We start from the raw sequence: 19096 nt of genomic DNA on the forward strand, positions 1-19096 counted from the left end.
CAACTGACAACTGACAAATACCCGAAGTTTAACTGACAACTGACATTTGTAGTCAGATTTACTGACGACTTACAGAAGGTAGTGGCCATTGTCATTCATTTGAAATTCAATGAAAATTACTTTTTTAGGTGGAAATATCATTACTTTAAACTATATAGTTTAATATGAATAACCTCCGATAATATGTATGGTTAGTGTGTCGACTGAGCAACAGCAAATTAAAGAAACCCATTATTTCTTCGTGTTGCGGAAACTATTGTTGGTTAGCAACTGTGTTTTGGTTTAGGTATTGTTTATTTAACAAATAAAGAAGCCTAAACCGTGTATTACACTGTGATAAAACACGGCGGGCATTTGAGAACACGAGAGAAATGTAGAAAACAGTTTTCTACATTTCTCGATTGTTCTCAAATGTCCGGATAAAAAAATGGGTTTTTGATCAATCAGAGCGCGCGCAGGGTCCTATCTATATCATAGTGTATTTTAAATCTTTTGTTTCATGCCATTTGGTGATCACACTAACCACAACACCAGGAACCTACGGTTTTATAGTCTGTTTGTTCGGCAGCTCGTTTACTTTCTTGTAAAAAAAGATTGTCTAGCGCGCGAACGAAACAAAACCCGCGGCTTAAGACTTAGTTTTGGCCACGATGCATTGCTTGCATTGTAATCGGAAGAAAAAAAATGGCAAGCGAATGAAAAGTACCCGTTACGACAGTTCAAGTTCGTATAGAAGCTTCCACTTCAAATGTTGAATTTTGGACCGCAAAGCAGACATGCATTGATAAGGATTTATCTTAGCAATCAATAAACTTCAATTTTTCAGGCAACATATATATTCGAGTCGACGTTTGTTATTATTAGTTTTTCGATGTTGGATAGTTCGGCCATGATTCTTGGTGATTTCAAGGAGGATTTTGCGATGCTACTTTGAGAACAAGTTGACTAATTATTCTAACCAGAGACATAATTTTTACTAACACCTTATTTATTTCTAAATCATGATTAGCCATGAGAAACATATTTTCAAAACCTCAAAGCGTGGAAACATGATACTCTAATGGAAAGAGTTGGTACCTGTTCGCTAACAAAATTTCCACTGATGTCTGGATTAATCATGAAAACCATATTGCTCATGGCTTTTCATTTTGCTAGAAAAGTTACTGTTCGTAAGAAAAACGACCTATTTACTAACATAAAGTCACCTTTCGTTGTGTAAATTAAAATGTGAAAAACGAAACTGCCATGAAACCATGAAAGACGCAACGCGACACTTCATTTGAAAAGGTCAGTACAGATGTTCCGAAATAAAATACAAGTTATGCTTTTACTTTTTGGTGATATGTAAACTTAAGTTTCATTAGCTTTCAACGAATTTCAGTTGTACAGGCCTCCTCCCCGAGCACTGTATGGCAATATCCCCCATCCCCTCCAGTGAGCTGATACACTGTAGGTTCCACTACCCTATTTTCGGAAAAAGAATCGAAAAACTTGTTTCGAAAAGTCGCATTTAAACCAAAAACTCCACCATACTATCGGCTTTCATCATAATCTTCATGGCGTCCTTTCTTTACTGTAACTTTACAATATAAACAGCATTATAAAGCTTCTCTTTGTCTAACAAAGATGTTACCCAAATCATATTTACATGAACGTGCGAATAAAATCCCTTGGCTAATAATAAATAGAACAAACTAAAATAAGCTGGGGCGTTTTCCATTCCAACCAACAATTCCGGTTTGAGCTTTTTGACCATTTCCAGTCGCGAATGGAAAACCAATTCGCAGAATCTTTGGGAAGAAGAGGACAACCTCACGAGGTGCTAGTTATTCCAGGATTTTAATTTCGACAGTTTCTTACAAAACCGTACATTTCGGTTCCGCGTATTATAACAGAACAGATGAGTTATTTTTACGTATCTTATTTTCTTATATTTCTACAAAAAAATAGAAAGAAAAACAAAGGCTTAAAGGGATGGTCTTGCCATATGAAACAAACATGACATGTAGTGCAAATGTAAACCTTATTTATAGTGGTCATACACTTAGCTATACAAGCACTAAGCTTAGCTAGTTTACAGGCATGCCACTGACACAAAGGAAACAAATATTTCAAATAAACGTAACGCAGTGAAAAATCTCAACTTGCAGGAGGCAGGTCAGTTGGCTATTTACAAAGCGTGACCGAGGATTTGAACTCGGGACTATCGGGAAACAAATCCCGCTAGCAGCAGGGTGGAGGCCTTGAACCCGGCACCTCCGGATTACAACACCAGCGCCCTAAGCAACTCGGCCATGCTCCCTCCACTGTTGATACACGACCTCGAAAAAATACTAAGCGGAAATAAATGAGTACTTTCTTTCCCGAAATCAAGAATGTGGCTCTCCTTTATGTTGCTGCTATTAGTTGCCTTCAGGAAGTGGCAGTAGAGGCACAGTTGATACATAAGCGAAAAAGAAAAAAGCCTTTTAATAAGGGAGACGATTCAAAGGTTAGCGTAACTGAATACAAATCGGAATCGGTGGCAGGACTGCGAAAATTGCAAGGGCTCAATATTTGAATTTATCGCCGGACAAAAATGAGAAATATGATTTTTAAAAGTTAGAACGACTGATCAAAGCTTGGAATCAGGTCTAAGTTTTGATTAATTGTTTAAACATGTCTACTGTAGCGTTGGAAAGAGCACAAGATCGGAAAAGGACATCACTGGTTAGTACCTGCTCCAAATGTCAGTTAAGTTTTCCCAGTCCAGGTCGGTTCGAAAATTTACGTTAACTAGGCTAGAATTTATTTCTAAAGGGATTAAGCTTCGCGTTAAGTTTATAATTAAACTGTTTGCTCCGTAAGAATCAGGAGAAAAAAATAGATATATCCAGATGGGTCACGATAAAAAAAAAAAATGTATTCCGGAAGGAATTTTACAAAAGGAAAATAAAGTTGCAGTTGACTGAAACTAACACTTCAGTGGCGAGGGTAAGTGATTGTGATCGTATTGCTGTTAATGCTAATTATGTTGGGATTGTTTATGATTTACAACGGGACTTCAACTTAGAAGTTTACTATCCTATTCATGATCGATATATGACCCTGACTTTTAGTTGCTGTGAAGTCTTCTTCTTCTATATTAGTCGTTAGTCGTTTCTGAAATTATTCCAAAAAAAAAAAAAAAAACATGACGAAAAGCTAAGGCAATACTAATAGTGGTTAGCCCGTTTCATCCAATTCGTTTGTTTCATAAGTCATCAACGCGTAGCTGATAGAGGGTAATTTGAGCTGAAAAAAGACTGGAATACGGGCTGGCATTTTAGCGGTCTTGGGAAACTGCCTCGTCGCTTCGATTTTAGAGTCGCTTTTTACAAGGTTGTCATAAATATTTAAATGGGATCACGGGCAAATGGTTGTCTTGATGTCTTGGTCAAGCTAAAGGAAACCCTCAAATCAACAAAAGAAAATATGCTTTACTTGCAATCATGTGTTCATTAGCCAGACCTTCTTAGTTAAAGACATATAATCTCTACGTGGACTGCTCTGTAAAACCCTTTCAATCAGTTTAAACGTTTTACGAAAACTCGCATTTACAACTGATATAAAACAAACATTGCCTTTTAAAAACCTTATGATTTGTCAAGAAGTTTTGCTACAAATCATATTTACAACAAGAAAACAAACATTGCTTTAAAGGAGCTCAGTCACGGTTTGCACATCTTGAAAGTTTAGCTTAAATTTTTCAAATTCGTCGTTTGCAATCCGTGTCAATCTTCGCCATCCTTGACCATCCTTGTTCCTCTATGGTTTATTGTTATCTCTTTGATGTTTTTCTATCTTTGGAAACTATTATTTTCAGGTTTCCTTCCATTTAAAGGAGATTTGGTTCGTGGCCAAAACAACACCGTGATTGAGCTCCTGTAATAGGGGCATAACAACATGAAGTTTCGAGTGCTTGATGATCACATGACCAGTCGATACCAGGGCCCTTTCCCACCTAATCTAAGGGAAAAGCCATGGGACAGAGTTTGGCATTAGAGATCAAATAAATAACGTTAAGTAAGTTCCCGCCCATTGTTACTACGCATCTTAGCTTAAAGCGCACGTAATGAATGAGTTGCCAGTAATCGGATACCCGTGTTTGCGCAAAGAACTCTGGGATCGTCAGGGGGCAAACATTGCAAGTCGCTAGAAGGAAATGTATGGCGAAAAGTTGTTTCGACGCCCAAAAACATGGTTTTGGGGAGAGATAAACGCTTTTTCGCCGTCGTTTTTATCACAAATGGATTTTGGCAATGTTGATACATGGAAAATGTAAGTTTTTGTTTGAATAACCGTGAAATAAGTAATTAAATGTACCGATAAACTCCCTTAACTTGCGTGAGGTTTATTGTGAAATACATCGAAGAGAATATTGAAAATTTCAATACACGCCTGATCTCGGGAGGCTACCCGGTGCAAATGATAGAAAAGACCTTCCGAGAAGTTAAATATAAAGACAGAAAAGAAGCTCTAACTGAACAGAAATCGAAAATTGCAGAAGGAACTACTACCCTTTGTGTCGGGCAATTTCACTCAACCGTCAATACCAAACTTTCAAAAGCATAATCACGCACAAATGGCACTTTTAAATACAAATACTCAGAGATATATTCAAGGAGCCACCCTTGATCTATTATAGAAAAGGAAAATCACTGAAATACGTGCTTGTAAAAGCAAAACAAAGGCTTTGAGCAACACAGTTGCCACACAGCATGAGTCGCGCGGACTCATTTGTCATTAAATCAACCCCAGACAGTACAATGATCGCCATCGGGCTTATTTCCAGTACTATTTGTATGACTGAACTTTCAAATAAGCCAAAAGTAGCCTGCACACAACTTAAAAGGCTTTACTGGGTTATTTCCTCTCGATTTATACCTAATTAATTTTGTAATATTTTCAGACCACAACGCGATGTAAATTTCACAATAAACCTCACGCAAGCAACGAAGTTTATCGGTAGATTTTGTAACATATTTCACGGTTATTCAAACAGAAGCTTACATATTTCAGATATCAACATTGCCCAAATCCATTCGCGATAAAAACGACGGCGAAAAAGCGTAGATCTCTCTCAAAAATCGTTTCCTTGTACCTCGAAACAACTTTTCGCCATACATTTTCTCCTAGCGACTAGCAATGTTTGCCCCCTGACGATCCCAGAGTTCTTCGCGCAAACACGGGTATCCGATTACTGGCAACTCATCATTAATGTCGCAACGTCACGCCGTAGCGTCAAACTACAAGTAAGCACGCTAAGGAAGTATGGTCTAAGTGACTGTATAGGGCTTTTCATAGATCGCTTCCTTTCTTAATATTTTTTTTCTATTTTAACAAACAATTATACAAAAATGTACGTTAGAAGTTACAGATATTTCGCCTTTTCAGCTCTCGTGTAGCCGAAGTTTTCTTCGAATGTGGACAGGTACCGCTAATATGATTCTTTTTCAAGGCCTATTCTACCTTAAGGAAAGACCTATGCTGCACAAGTTTGCTTAACATACTAAGTTGTGCTAATTAAATTGAGTACGTTTACCTGACGTTAATTGCACTAAAGTAGCCTCTTTTATTGATGTTCAGTAATCGTACGTTGACTAAAGATCGTCTTAAAGTAGCAAAAGTTTAAAAAATCGTACTATATTCAATGCGCCCTAAATCGCACAAGAGCATGGTGACCTCCTCTCCGCCCCCCCTTTTTTTTCTTTCTTCTTTTTGATTTTTAGCATAACTTGATTTTTACCTGACCGCATAAAAAGTTTTTTTTTAAAAATTGTACATCAACTGAAAACTTCTGCTCGATGAGTTTAATCTTTATTCAGTTTCCAATCTACCATTTTAAAACTTTTACAACCTGACAACTATTTATTTTTTTCCCTATTTCTCCGCGTCAGCAAGCCAGCAAGGCTCTGAATAAGAATACACAAGAAAAAAAAATTGTTACACCAGAATTTTTAAGTTCATAACAAAAGATACGTTTGTATATTCTTGTCTTTGTGGTTATGATTTGTTATTACCACAGGGACGAGTTTTGTTTTGTTTTGTTTTTTTGTTTTTGTTTTTTTTTCTTGCTGTTGTTGTTGTTGTTGTTGTTGTTGTTGTTGTTGTTGGTGTTGTTTTTCTTTTTTTCCTCTTTCGATATCATCTTGGGTGAGTAAGCTTCCAAAAGAAAATGCTGGATAACGACTTTACCTTACTGGCTACTAGTCTTTGTTTGTTTGTTTGTTTGTTTGTTTTTTTGCATATTCGTACCTTATCAACTATACATGTTAATTCTCAAAAAAGCACTCAGGAGCACCGGGTTGACCGGGTATAAAACAGCAACCTCTATCGCGCTGGCACTCATCCCGCCCTATCCCAGGGTAGCCACATTCGATTCGTTCATGTCTCTTGATCCCGAAGCATTTATGATCTAGAAAACGAAAGAAGTCAAAGAAAATAAGAGGTCGTCAGTAACCGTGCGATATGTAGGTTAACATTGATCAGCTTGTCTGCCAAGGTAATGTTCTTTAATTTACTGGTGCCTAATTAAAGGTGAAAATTACAGTCAATTGAAGTGGGCCTACAATCCATTGAAGTAAACATATTTAATTAAAGTACGTTATAAACGAAATTGTAAAAAGTGGCAACGCATATTCTTGGCGCATTTGACAGTTTTAAAAAAAATCTCTCTTGGTGATTAAGTGCTTACTAACCAGTTGGATAATAACAACAGGGACTATACCAGCTATAGTCAGTGTCGTCGTAGCAACAGCCTCTGTCAATGCATTGGCTGGCCCAAATGTCTGACCATCCACAGTCGATGCGTTCCTCGGGTTTTCCCCTGCACTCGTAATCTATATTGGAAAGTAAGTCATTGATAGATAATATTAGGACGAATTTCTATTTATCAATCACATACATGTACCCGGACAAAGTAAAATGATGATAATTACTTCCAAAGCTCTTGTTTTTGTTGCTTATCCTTACGTTCTGGTGAAAACTAATTAAATCGAAGGTGGCTAAAACTAATGAAATTATTCACTATTATATTACTTCGCCTCCAAAGTTGTAAAAGCTATCAAGAGAGGATGAATAGGGAGAGAATTAAGACGAAATCCAATAGAAACTGAATCGAGCAACTTTAGCTCATGTAGTGGACAAAACTCAGTATCAGAATAATTTTAGGTATTTTACAGTCCTTTTTACATTTTCTTAAAGCTTAAGATATAAATAATTACCTGAAATAACACCGAAAACAATTTCCCATGGGAACGAGAGAAAATAAATTTTAAAGTTCACAGAAATTGTGCAAACACAGGTAAAATTTCATCATCAGTTTCATTTCACCAGTACTTTCAAGTGTTTCCTACGAAGTTCAACATTTGTTTTCGACGTTTGGTGTTGCTAGAAATGATTTTTTTTTTTTAGAAGATATTTAAAACAGTCACACAGGAGTTTGCAATATGATGTAAATAATCTTGGTACTAGGTTTTGTCCACCTGTTACTCAAACTTCTGGCGGATTCCGTCTTAATCCCTCATATAGACCATATTCCCAAGGCGATTGAGTAAGTTTCTGCAAACCCAAGAAGCCGCAACCTTAGTAATTTGGTTCTTGATATTACAACAATAAGAGTTAAACTTTACAGGAATGCTAAAAAATTCTTGATGAAATATGTGAGTATGCAAAACATTAAACCTGAAAAATAGGTCATTTCCGGTGCCTGCTGATTTGCATATATATACATTCTGATTCTTGCAAGCCAAGAACTCTACCAATGAAAGCCTAAGTATTGGGTTTTACATACGTGTTTTCTGTTTAGTTTGAAATTATTTCTTTCTCTGTCAGGAAGTTGTTGAAAATTGCCTGATATCCAGAACTCGGAAGGAAAATGATTAATGAAGCTAAAACTTTGGCATTTTACTTAAGTCTGCTTAAGGACTTTGTGTGTGGAGTTTTAGGAGAATCGGCCAACCCTCATTTCCAAGTCTACCTCGTTCTCTCAGGCAGAAGCTTTTAATTAAGTTATTTTTAGACATGGTACCCAGAACTTCCGAGGATGTTACTCGCACGATATGTGGACAGCCCAAGCAATTACCTCGAAACCAGCGCGACGAAATGGCGGGAAACGTAGTGTATAAAAGTATATAAGCCGTTTTATACGTTTTAATTTTTAAAAGACGTTTCACAGCACAATGAATTCTGCACTTTCAGCCTTCTTTTAGCTCAGCTGGGCTTTCGTTTACTTTGTGCTCGTTGGGCTGGTCATTCCTCTGCCGTTCATTTGGCTTTGCTTCTTTTCCTTCTTTGATATTAAGATATCGGAGAATGCATCCTCACAGGGTTGAAGGGTTTCCTTTGCCTTGTAACCAAAACATAAACAAATCCTGGACGAAAACAGCCACATAACGCGTTAGTAATATCCATCGAGTACCTGAGAAACATGTTAAAAAAAATAAACTTAAGAGGAATTGGATATGAGCTCTATATGGGGGATTAACTCTCTCAATTTGATCTTCCTTTTCATTTGCTTTGTAAACGGTTAAGAAAAACTTTTTAACTTTTGGTATAATGTAAATCAAAATGCTCTGATACTGAAAGAGAAGGCCGGGATTTTGTCTCTAGATGCAAGCAACAGCATCCAAACCCAAGCAAAACTCAAAACAACACAGAAGTTACATGAAAGATGACTTTCAGTAACCTTCTAAGTGCATGTTACAAAAAACCAAAACTGCTGTTCCAGTCGCAGTTTGATCTAGCCAGTACTTGCTGCTAATGGTGGCTTTTCCTTCGCTTGCCTTTATTTCCTGACACGAATGCGCTGGGAGCTCTGGAATGGAACCCAGCGGAGCTTGAATTAAAAGAAAAGAAAAGAGAGAGAGAAAAAGAAAAAGAAAAGTGGAAAATAATATTGCAGATTTACCAGTTATACTGTGGTTTCTATTACTCTCAGATTATGGGTCTATTGGCTGAAAGTTTCCCACAGAAATCTTATATTCTGTAAAACAAATAACATGTCAGTTAAAAACCGGTGAAATCTTATCATTTCATCGACTAACGATATCAAGACCAAGTGAATGACTTCTTTCAGGTAACCGTTACCTAGAGAACTTCAGGGGGAAAATCCAGGCGAAATTTGGCAGAAGTTTGAGATTCTTTTCAAAAGGGGAAAAAAAGGCTTTCAAGGTTGTTGAAGAATAGTAAACCCTCAGAAGGCCTGGAAAGTTTCGAGCATTGCTATGGGAAACATAAGAATGGACGCTTCCAAAACAAGAACGGTAAATGAAAGTTTATATTTTTGCTTTTCGCACGCTTTTAAACTCCATCAGTGCATTTGAAAGCTCTCATATAATAATTCACAACTTGTTGCTTTCAACGAAATGTCGAGAAAACGCGCCAAACAAGAAAGCACTGGTTAACGTCCGCCTCTAAAAAAAAATGTCTGTACTTATAATCTCTCTAATATTTTTGCACATACCCCTGCTGCTCAAGCGTCTTTTGTAAAACCGTGCCGGGTCTGAAAGGAAATTTTCTGGTCTGGCCTCCTTGGTGCGGTTATTCAGTTCGCACGACTTTTCACTTAAGGCGAAGTTGTAGCTTTGACAGGTGATTTCTGTTTCACAGCTGATATCACACTCGTGAAAGGCACTTACGAGGAATTTTTTAAAGATGAATCCTTGTAGAGCCATCCCATTTATGCTCCGTTCCTCTCTGCATTGCTCACCAGCAGATACGCAGTTCATAAAGAAGCCGGTGAAGAGGAAGAAACGTGGATTAACGGTCCACAGCATATTCCTGGTCTTTCAATTTGCAACTGTAGGAAGAGAACAACGCAAATATAAAACTAGTTCGTTTATTGTTATTGCAATGCAAAAGAAACCTGCGAAAAGGAGTTCTATGTATTAATGTAATAATTAATTCCGTCTCGCGCAACATACTCTGCAACCCAGGTCTCCCAAAATGTTTCCAACACGCTAATCATCCTGGAACTGAAAGACCAATTCCCTAGGGCCGTAGCTAATTATTGCTGTTGTTGTTGTTGTTGTTGTTATTCTTATTATCATTATTAGTATTTTTTTGACGGGAGGGAGGGGGAGGGGACTAAAACACAGCACCTTGTTGTCCGTACGTGCTGCACTTGTAAAACCACCCAAAGGAAATATAACTTTTAAGTATTCACCAGCTAATGAATGTGATGAGGTCTTAGTTATGAATAAATAAATTAATAAGATATACTTGCCAGAACATTTTAATAAACCTTGACCCAGTTGATAAGCCAGAATGAATTAGCGAAGTTTTTTTAAGGAGCATTTACATTTAAAAAAAGGTTTTGTGAAAACGAAAAAAAAAAAATAAAGAAAAGTGAAATGATGGAAATGTAGCGGAGAGGGAGTAATAAAGCAGTAAAAAATATTTCGTGCCTTCTGGATAAGTTTTAACGCAGGAGATCACGACATCTCAATGAGCAAAGATAATGTAATCAGCTTACAATAAGACTAAAATCGTGCTTAATGACATGATTCGGAAAGAATTGAAATAATAGCAGTTGATTCCATGTTTTTCTTGTGTTATTTTAATATCTCTATGTTCCCGAAGCCGTGCAGCACAAGTCATAAACTTATGCTTTCAGCCTAAACGGCTTTAAATTTGCAGAAAACCGTTTTTAATAATCCATTACGCTTTGCAGTCAATATCATGATTTCTTTCTGTAAGGGATTCTGGGGAACTTTGACTCACTGGACCTTAAAGATTGTAGTATGAGTGATTCAGGGTAAATTATTACAGAGTCAAAGGGTCCTTTGGGTTATCTCGTATAGCGTCTCCTGTAAGCAAAACTCTTACAGAAGTATGAAACAAAAGCCCAGAGACACTTTACTCTCACAGTGCCTCTTTCAACCCAGTAGTATAAATAAGTACCGGCGAACTCAATGCTGGAGGTAACCCTTCGATGAGCTAGCGTCCCATCCAGAGGAGGAATAGAGATGCTCTTAGTCGCTTCATCCTAGAGAAATCGGGGTAAGCTCTGGCCTGATGGGCCACTTGGCTCGTATGCAGACTTTATCTTATATTGATATCACTATTAGTAAAATAGTTCAACATGTACCATTCTTCAATCTAGTAGCATTATTCACGTTTCTTATAAACTTTAAATGATTTGCCTTGCTAACTTGAAAGTCTAGCGTTATTCAAATTTCTTTGTTACACTAACCTTTCTGCGGTCTCACTTTCTGTATTTCGATCCCTTCTAAGATTTTTATGGCGCCGCGGAAAAGATATTTTAGACCCTTCCGTGAAAGAAAATAGAAAGTATATATTGAAAGATATAGAACACGATTATAATAAATACGTTTTTTCAAACTCCTTGGGATAAATCTGGTATTTTTGTAAATGGTAAAATAAGTCGCTCGCACACTGGCTCAGTGACAGTCTTGCAGTAACTCAATCTGATAATGAGCATAAACAGCTTGTAGCAGCTGCAGTATAAAGCTTTTATGTTGAAATCTAACTTTAATATTTCATAGTATTGTAAAGCCTGTAAGCAAAGTTTGTAAGAATTAGTTGATTCCTTATTATTCAAATTTGAGTCGATAGTGAATAGCTCTCTTTTTTAAAAAAAAAAGAACGCGTGGGATGTCAATTATGTTTCTTGTTGGTAAACATGAGTGAGAAATTTACTTCTTTGTATTCGGCTATGTGTGGCCCAATCAAGAAGTCGTTATGAGTAATAGTATGAAAGCTAAAGCAATTAAGGATTTACACTACTCGTGATATTTGAAAATTCATTTCAGTCGCACTAACCTAATAAGGGGTTGGGGAATTTTGAAAGAATAGTTAAATATTACCCGCAGTGTAAATTCGTAATTGCACTCGCATTCACAAGACTACCTCACTGTAATTATCACTTTGTGTGATAACGTTCCCCGGTTACGAATGTAATAAAAAGTAGATCTTTTGGTTTCCAGTCTAAAGCCTATAAAAGCTAAAGGTAAAAGTGAAGCAGAATAAACTTACACAGTACGCGAAAACAGTGTCAAAAAAAAAAACTTTAAAAACGGTAAAATAAGAAGCAAATGCACTAATTTAGGATAATAGGGTATTGTTATTATCTGCTTCGTTAGTGCTGGCAGTGTGCTAGATGTTGGCAGTGTGTGATGACTCCTAAGTTTTCCGAACTCGATAGTTTCCTTTGTCAATTACACCGACATTGTCAAAATCATTAGAATGGTCGCTGGACCGTGCGAGGGCAGACATATTAGAAACTTTCTTTTTTCATGTTTTTAAAGTTAAGATGGGCCTAAGAAGGAGACCTGGTCATTGTTTTCTTCCTCAATAGCCGTGCACCGTACTCTCTTAGAAAATAAAAGGAAACCCACGAATGGATTTTCTCTGATATTCTTACCACATTTTGACGTCTTCTACAATCTATCACTGAACAGATGCACGGCAACATGGAATCTACTTGTTTTATATAATAAAAAAAACAACAACAAAAGCAAAACATGAAAAGGGTATTGATGTCTTTACTTCTGTCCCCAATGGATCATAAATAAGAACCGATCAAAATGCGAGAATAACTCGATATATTATATAATTACTGATCAGGGATACAGAGCGCTTTCCATTCAACCAAAACTTCCGAAACTTTCGAGACGGGACAACCAGTTCAAAAATTTCCTGGGAATAGTTCAGAAAAAGTCCGGAAATTGTTGAATTTTCGAAAAGCGAGTCATTAAACTCAAAATTCCGGAAATTCCAGAATGAAAACCAATTGGAACAGAAATTTCCTGGAAAAAAAAAAAAATTCGAAACTGTGGGTATATCTCAGGAAGTTGTCCTTTTTTTCGGAAATTAGTACGATTATCAGTTGAGTAAGGCGCGACGGAACTTTAGTCACAAAGTTTTCGACTTAAAATTACGGTGTTGCCATAGGCAACTTTCTTCGTTTCCAATAGTAACGATATAACCTTTGCTGTCATTTATGTCAAAGGCCAACATGTTACTACTTGAAACGGAGCCAGTTGCCTGTTACAACAACACACGGTTGAACGTTAAAACCTGGTTACGAAACTTTCGTCGCGCCTTAGGCCGTGTTTTCAGAAGAGATGTTTACCTTGGTTTTGTTTTAACCTCACTGAATTGAAATTTTTAATCGTGTAAACACAATAGCAAACCTCGGTAAACGGCGGCAGAATCAAAAGTAAGCCAACCTTGGTTTGTCGACAGTTGAACTCAGTAACCGACGTTAACCGAGGAAAAGCAGACGTTGTCGCGACGTCAGGGCAGCAGGTGTTCACATGTTCAGCGCGTAAAGAAGAGCAAAATAGACAACGATTCCTCCTAATATAAGTAGGTTTCAAGTCAATGGGCAAAAAAAGCTAAATTAACTCATGTTTAGGCAAAGAAATCCCGAACTGCTGTTTCCCTTTCATCGTCAAGTGCCGTAAGCGTTTCCTTTCTGCTAGAAGCTCTGTACCTTTATAGTAGCAGTATACAGGCAGACGCAACTAGAAGAAGACCTACCACACAGAGGGAGAAACTGGAGGGAAAAAAAATCATAATTGAGGTCTATGGAGAAGAAAAGCAAATGTTAAAATTTAAAGCGGTCCCAAATAAGAAGAAGTACCGGTAAACATTTACGTAGCCCAGGCTCCGCGGCAGATGCCGTTTCAGGTTTTTTTTGCGGAAAGAGGCACAACGAGATAACAAAATATTCTTTCCACTATTTAACTACTACAAAGCTTTATATTTAAGGAGAGTTTGGTTCGACATTCCCGCCTGCAAACTGACAACGGCATACGTTCGGCATTGGAGTAAAGTCAGAAATTTTATAATTTTCCAATAGTCTCTGTGCAACATCGCAGCACTTGCTTTCCGAGAAAACCTAAAACCGTCCGTTGTATGCGGCCTACTTTAGTTAACTAGTTCCGTGTAAACAGCTTCTCTAATAACTGTGGTTTAGTTACGAAACCTCGGTAAGCAGTAACCGCAGTAAACCTCTCTCGTGAAAACACGGCATTTGACTCAACTCATAATCGTAGTATTCAAATTATCAATTTTCTATTCAACGCTAGTTCTTTTAGTCATGATCACAGCGAATTTGATTCCCCAGGCAAAAGATGTCGGCGACGCGTGTACGAAAACGATTAAATATTTTATTTTGGAGTCTTGCCACTTGTCTGTCGATAAATTCTAACTACAACTATATTCGTCAAGCAAGTGTTTAATTCCAATAAAAACAGATCCACGAATAAAAATATTTTGATGAATAACCTGAAATACTTATTGTGATTTAATAAAGAAAATCAGTGTTGTATAGAAACAAAAAGACTACCTTTTATTTGTGTGAGAAACTACAGAAATTTCAGAGTTCTACGAAGTACTAAACAACACAGAAGAATTAAATTAACCAAGATTGAAGATTTATCTATCTATCGAGCTTCGCAAATTGTGAGCTATCAGCAGCCAGACAAACTCTTTCGAATATTAGAAGAAAATAAACGTCATAACCTGTCAATAAACAGTCAACCTCAATAAAATTCCCTTCTTTATGTATAGTGCTTTATTTATGTATAGGGCTTGATGTTCTTAATCCACTTGCTCTTATATGTTGGGTGTTTACGGTATTCTATTGATCTGATAGATAAATAGATAGATACTGAAGATAGATACCCTAATTATTCTCGAAGCACGGGAGAATTTCTATGCCCCTAGCTCAAACAGATAGAGTGAAATTCCTAAAATTTAAATTAATTAAACAAATTACACATCTACATGTACATGAATGAAGATCGAACATACACTGCTTGAAGGCTTGTGCTCTTCCCGCTGCACCATCCTTGTATGCCGGCATAATGGCTCATTGATTAACTTTGACCTGATACCGAAAACAATAAATTGCCTTGAATGGGGGATTAAACGTAAAGTTTATATGAATTTGCTCTTCGGGGCCCAGATTTAGTGTCTGTTGTCTGTATTAGAGAGGAATATTGCGGTATTATTGCGATCACAGCTTTATAAGACCGGCATGGAAAAATGATAACTAAATGGAGAGACTCGGTACCTGCTGTAGTAAGACGATGTTGGAATCTTTACGAAAACTATAGGAATTTAACATTATTTCTAAGGAATTCAGGTTTATTTTGATTTAACTTACAGGGATGTCATAAGGAAATCGGTCTAAAAATAATGAACAGTAAATCATCGCCAAAAATAAAAGTACCCTTACGCTGGTTTCCATGTCGTCGATACGATCGCTGAAAAAAAAAAGATTAACTTACTGATTATTGCGCTCATATGGAAATTGCCATTCAACGGTCTTAGCGATCGTTGCGACAACGATCGCACAGATAGAGTTTCTATCTTGACGATCGCAGTGATCGTTGTGATAACATGGAAATTAGTCGCTCTGTAAGTAAAAAAAAATATCGCTGATTAGGTCTGTGCAAGTCAAATACAAGATTAAATACCCCGCTATCTAGGTTAAACAAATTCGAATAAATTTGCCATAATATATAACGCGAGAACATTGAGCCAGAAAAAAGATACTTTAAATCATAGGACCTTTTTTAAGTAGAAATCAATTTTTCAAGCACCAGAAATCCCTTTGAACTAAGCTTCTAATTTCCCAGATTTTCAGATGACTCTAATATCAGTTCTGCTGCACGAGGCTTATTACTTGAAAAATCCTTTAAGGTAGACTCCAAGAGAATGGAACTGGTTGTGCGAATGAATAGTGCCAGTCTCTGAAGTTAAAGATGATTTCCAGTCCATATTGTGCACTCTCGACAGTTTGTTTGCGTTTTCTGTTTTGTTTCATGTAAGACATCACAAAATGTAAACATTGTAAGTACTTACATGAAGTAAATTCAAAGTTTCAAAACAATCGCCATTATAGATGCGAAGCGGTCGAAACTCTTTGCTTCGTTCTTTCTCGTATCACTTAACGAAACAACATCGCAGCTGTAAAGATCGATCAAGCTGTAGAAAAAGGAATTTCAAAGGCCTCAAAGCTAAGGTATGTGGGTCGTAACGAATGGCATCGATTTGCATTCAATCGAGTGAGAACTTGTAATGCTTATAAACATTAGGGTGCTGAGACTGCGAAGTGCGGACTGGAAATCATCTTTAAATCTCACATTGAAGCTGTCAAATAATAAAAAAATGTTCCATTTTGAACTGCGAAAAGACATGCCTAACTTCGAAATTATCATAGCAGTCACGAGTACCTTACGAGACTCGATTTTATTAAAGTGGAAGTTAACCCTTAAATCGGAAACAAAACGCAAAATTGGATATTGTGGTTCCTTTTTCTTGTTAAGCTTTGCCTTGATATCTACTCAGGCGATTTCAAGTGGAATTTTCACGGCTGGACGAGTCCCTCCTAGAAGAGGTTGGCTAACTATTCGAACGAGAAACACGACTGCGTTAAATTTTCAAAATCTCAAAGCGCGGAAACAGGATACTTTAATGGAAGGGGCTGTTACCTGCCTCGCTAACACCAGAAATACTGTTCATGTCTGGATTGTTCATGAGAACTTTATTGCTCACCAATTTCAGATTTGTAGACTACAAAACTATCAATCCAAATACTTTAATTTGCATCCCGAAAACGGAAAATTCCCGGTCTACATTACTTACTAATTATTTAACAAAACGCAAAATTGAAAATTGTGGTTCCTTTTTCTTGTTAAGCTTTGCCTTGATATCTACTCAGGCGATTTCAAGTGGAATTTTCACGGCTGGACGAGTCCCTCCTAGAAGAGGTTGGCTAACTATTCGAACGAGAAACACGACTGCGTGAAATTTTCAAAATCTTAAAGCGCGGAAACAGGATACTTTAATGGAAGGGGCTGTTACCTGCTTCGCTAGCACCAGAAATACGGTTCATGTCTGGATTGTTCATGAGAACTTTATTGCTCACCAATTTTAGATTTGTAGACTACAAAACTATCAATCCAAACACTTTAATTTGCATCCCGAAAACGGAAAATTCCCGGTCTACATTACTTACTAATTATTTAACAAAACGCAAAATTGAAAATTGTGGTTCCTTTTTCTTGTTAAGCTTTGCCTTGATATCTACTCGGACGATTTCAAGTGGAATTTTCACGACTGGACGAGTCCCTCCTAGAAGAGGTTGGCTAACTATTCGAACGAGAAACACGACTGCGTTAAATTTTCAAAATCTCAAAGCGCGGAAACAGGATACTTTAATGGAAGGGGCTGTTACCTGCCTCGCTAGCACCAGAAATACGGTTCATGTCTGGATTGTTCATGAGAACTTTATTGCTCACCAATTTTAGATTTGTAGACTACAAAACTATCAATCCAAATACTTTAATTTGCATCCTGAAAACGGAAAATTCCCGGTCGACATTACTTACTAAATATTTAGATTACAGAAGAGCTGCTTCAGAACGGAAAAAAAAAATGTAATTTTTTTTTTCACTACAAAACATCAGGCTAAATATTTTGCATTCCGAGAAATGGTAAATCCCCGATCAACATTTCTCATAACAAATATATTTCACTGCACTTATACCGAAGGCACAATTCCATGGCTAAAAATTTGACCTTTCTAAGCAACATGAACGACGCCACGAATTTTAACTAACATGATTGCTAACTCGCTTGATGCTAACTCGCTGTTGATACTCTAAATACTAATGCAGAATTCTTGGCTGCTAAAGAAAAAGTCCTAAATATATATAAAACCGTACCACTTTATTTCAATAGAATCCTATAAATATGACTTATAGTTACGAAATCGGCTTTGTTTCCTACTTTTTCTTACCACATGAACTTGTGTGATTTGAACGGCTTTCTGATGAGCTTTTTACGTGTTGAATATTCCCTAAGGACTTTCAACTTCGTAATAAGGATGAAACTATGCCAGGAGACAGTTAAAAAGAAACTACCCGAATAGACCCGTTTCATAAATAGCTGCCAATTTACAATTTACAATTCTTTAATTTCCATTGATTTAAAAGGTCTTACCGACTTAACTAGTTTGTGGCTGGCAAAATATTCTTCTGAATTATCAACTCAAGAACGTGGTTAATCAGGCTTATTTTAATACTTACAAACGAATTTATAAGTTGTTCCATTCATGAAAAGGGTCTAGATCAAGGCTCTTAATCTTTGGCGTAGATTGAACTTAAGGAGCAATATTGCGATACCTGCTCGAAAAGTCATCTAAAGTTGGAAAACGATACAGTTTAAAGGTTATTTTACCTGTGTTCCGTAAAGCTGGAAATTAAATGCAATTATCTTAAGTATTGCTGAAGAAAATCAAAGCTCTACAAGTTTTAGAAGAGTTTCAGTAATACATCCCTTCTGGAGAAGCACCGCAAGAAAATTTTGTAATTGATCGGTTGTCGTTCCCGATTCGTTTTAGATAAAATACTGTGCAAACGAAATATGTCGAGTTTGGTTCCTTGTTCTTTCATAATTTCGACGAAATTTCCATCGAAATTCCGGAATCGTCCGAGACCTTTTGAAAGCTAATTAAATATCGATTAAGAAAAGCGTAAACAATTAATATGACAATTGCTTGAGAAAAATCAAAATGTTATTAAAAAGGGATCCACCAGAGGTTCAAGCAACAAGTAAACAAATATTTTGTACCAAGATTGTCTACATCACTGATTGGAAACTTCTGTGCGACTGTTTTAAATGTCTCCTCAAAAGAAATCATTTCTAACGATAACAAACGTCGAAAAGGACTTTTGAAGCTCATGTTAAATATTTCAACTAGTAAAATGAAACTGATGATGATAATTTACCTGTGTCTACACAATTTCTCTGAACTTTGAAATTTATTTTCTTGAGTTATTATGGGACGTTACTATTATATTTGATAATTATTATTATTAAATTCTGGTGCAAGGTTTTTGTCCACTAAAAGCTAAACTTGCTCGATTTTCTACCAGATTCGTCTTAACACTTTGCAGTAATATATATTAGGTGATATGTTCAACCTCTTCAAGTGAAATCCAGAAATGCTCTTAAAATACGGATAAGGAAACGTCAACCTAATTCATTCAAGATTATCTTACATCTATACAAAGTATCTACGGTCTCCTTAACT

The 19096-nt window shown here is 36.8% G+C and overlaps 1 long non-coding RNA gene across 1 annotated transcript; it reads right to left on the reverse strand.

Annotated features, from left to right (window-relative positions):
* Positions 1 to 6098: 6098 nt before the first annotated feature.
* Positions 6099 to 7724, reverse strand: LOC149111734 (uncharacterized). The gene is made up of 2 exons (XR_016207113.1): positions 6720 to 7724; positions 6099 to 6436 (listed from the first exon to the last, which is right to left on the reverse strand). It is a non-coding gene; the product is annotated as an uncharacterized LOC149111734 (long non-coding RNA).
* Between the last annotated feature and the right edge of the window lie 11372 nt (positions 7725 to 19096).

Source organism: Orbicella faveolata, unplaced genomic scaffold (assembly GCF_042242905.1).
Source record: "Orbicella faveolata isolate gen_17 unplaced genomic scaffold, um_ofav_v1 contig_2, whole genome shotgun sequence".
Classification (NCBI taxonomy): Eukaryota; Metazoa; Cnidaria; class Anthozoa; order Scleractinia; family Merulinidae; genus Orbicella; species Orbicella faveolata.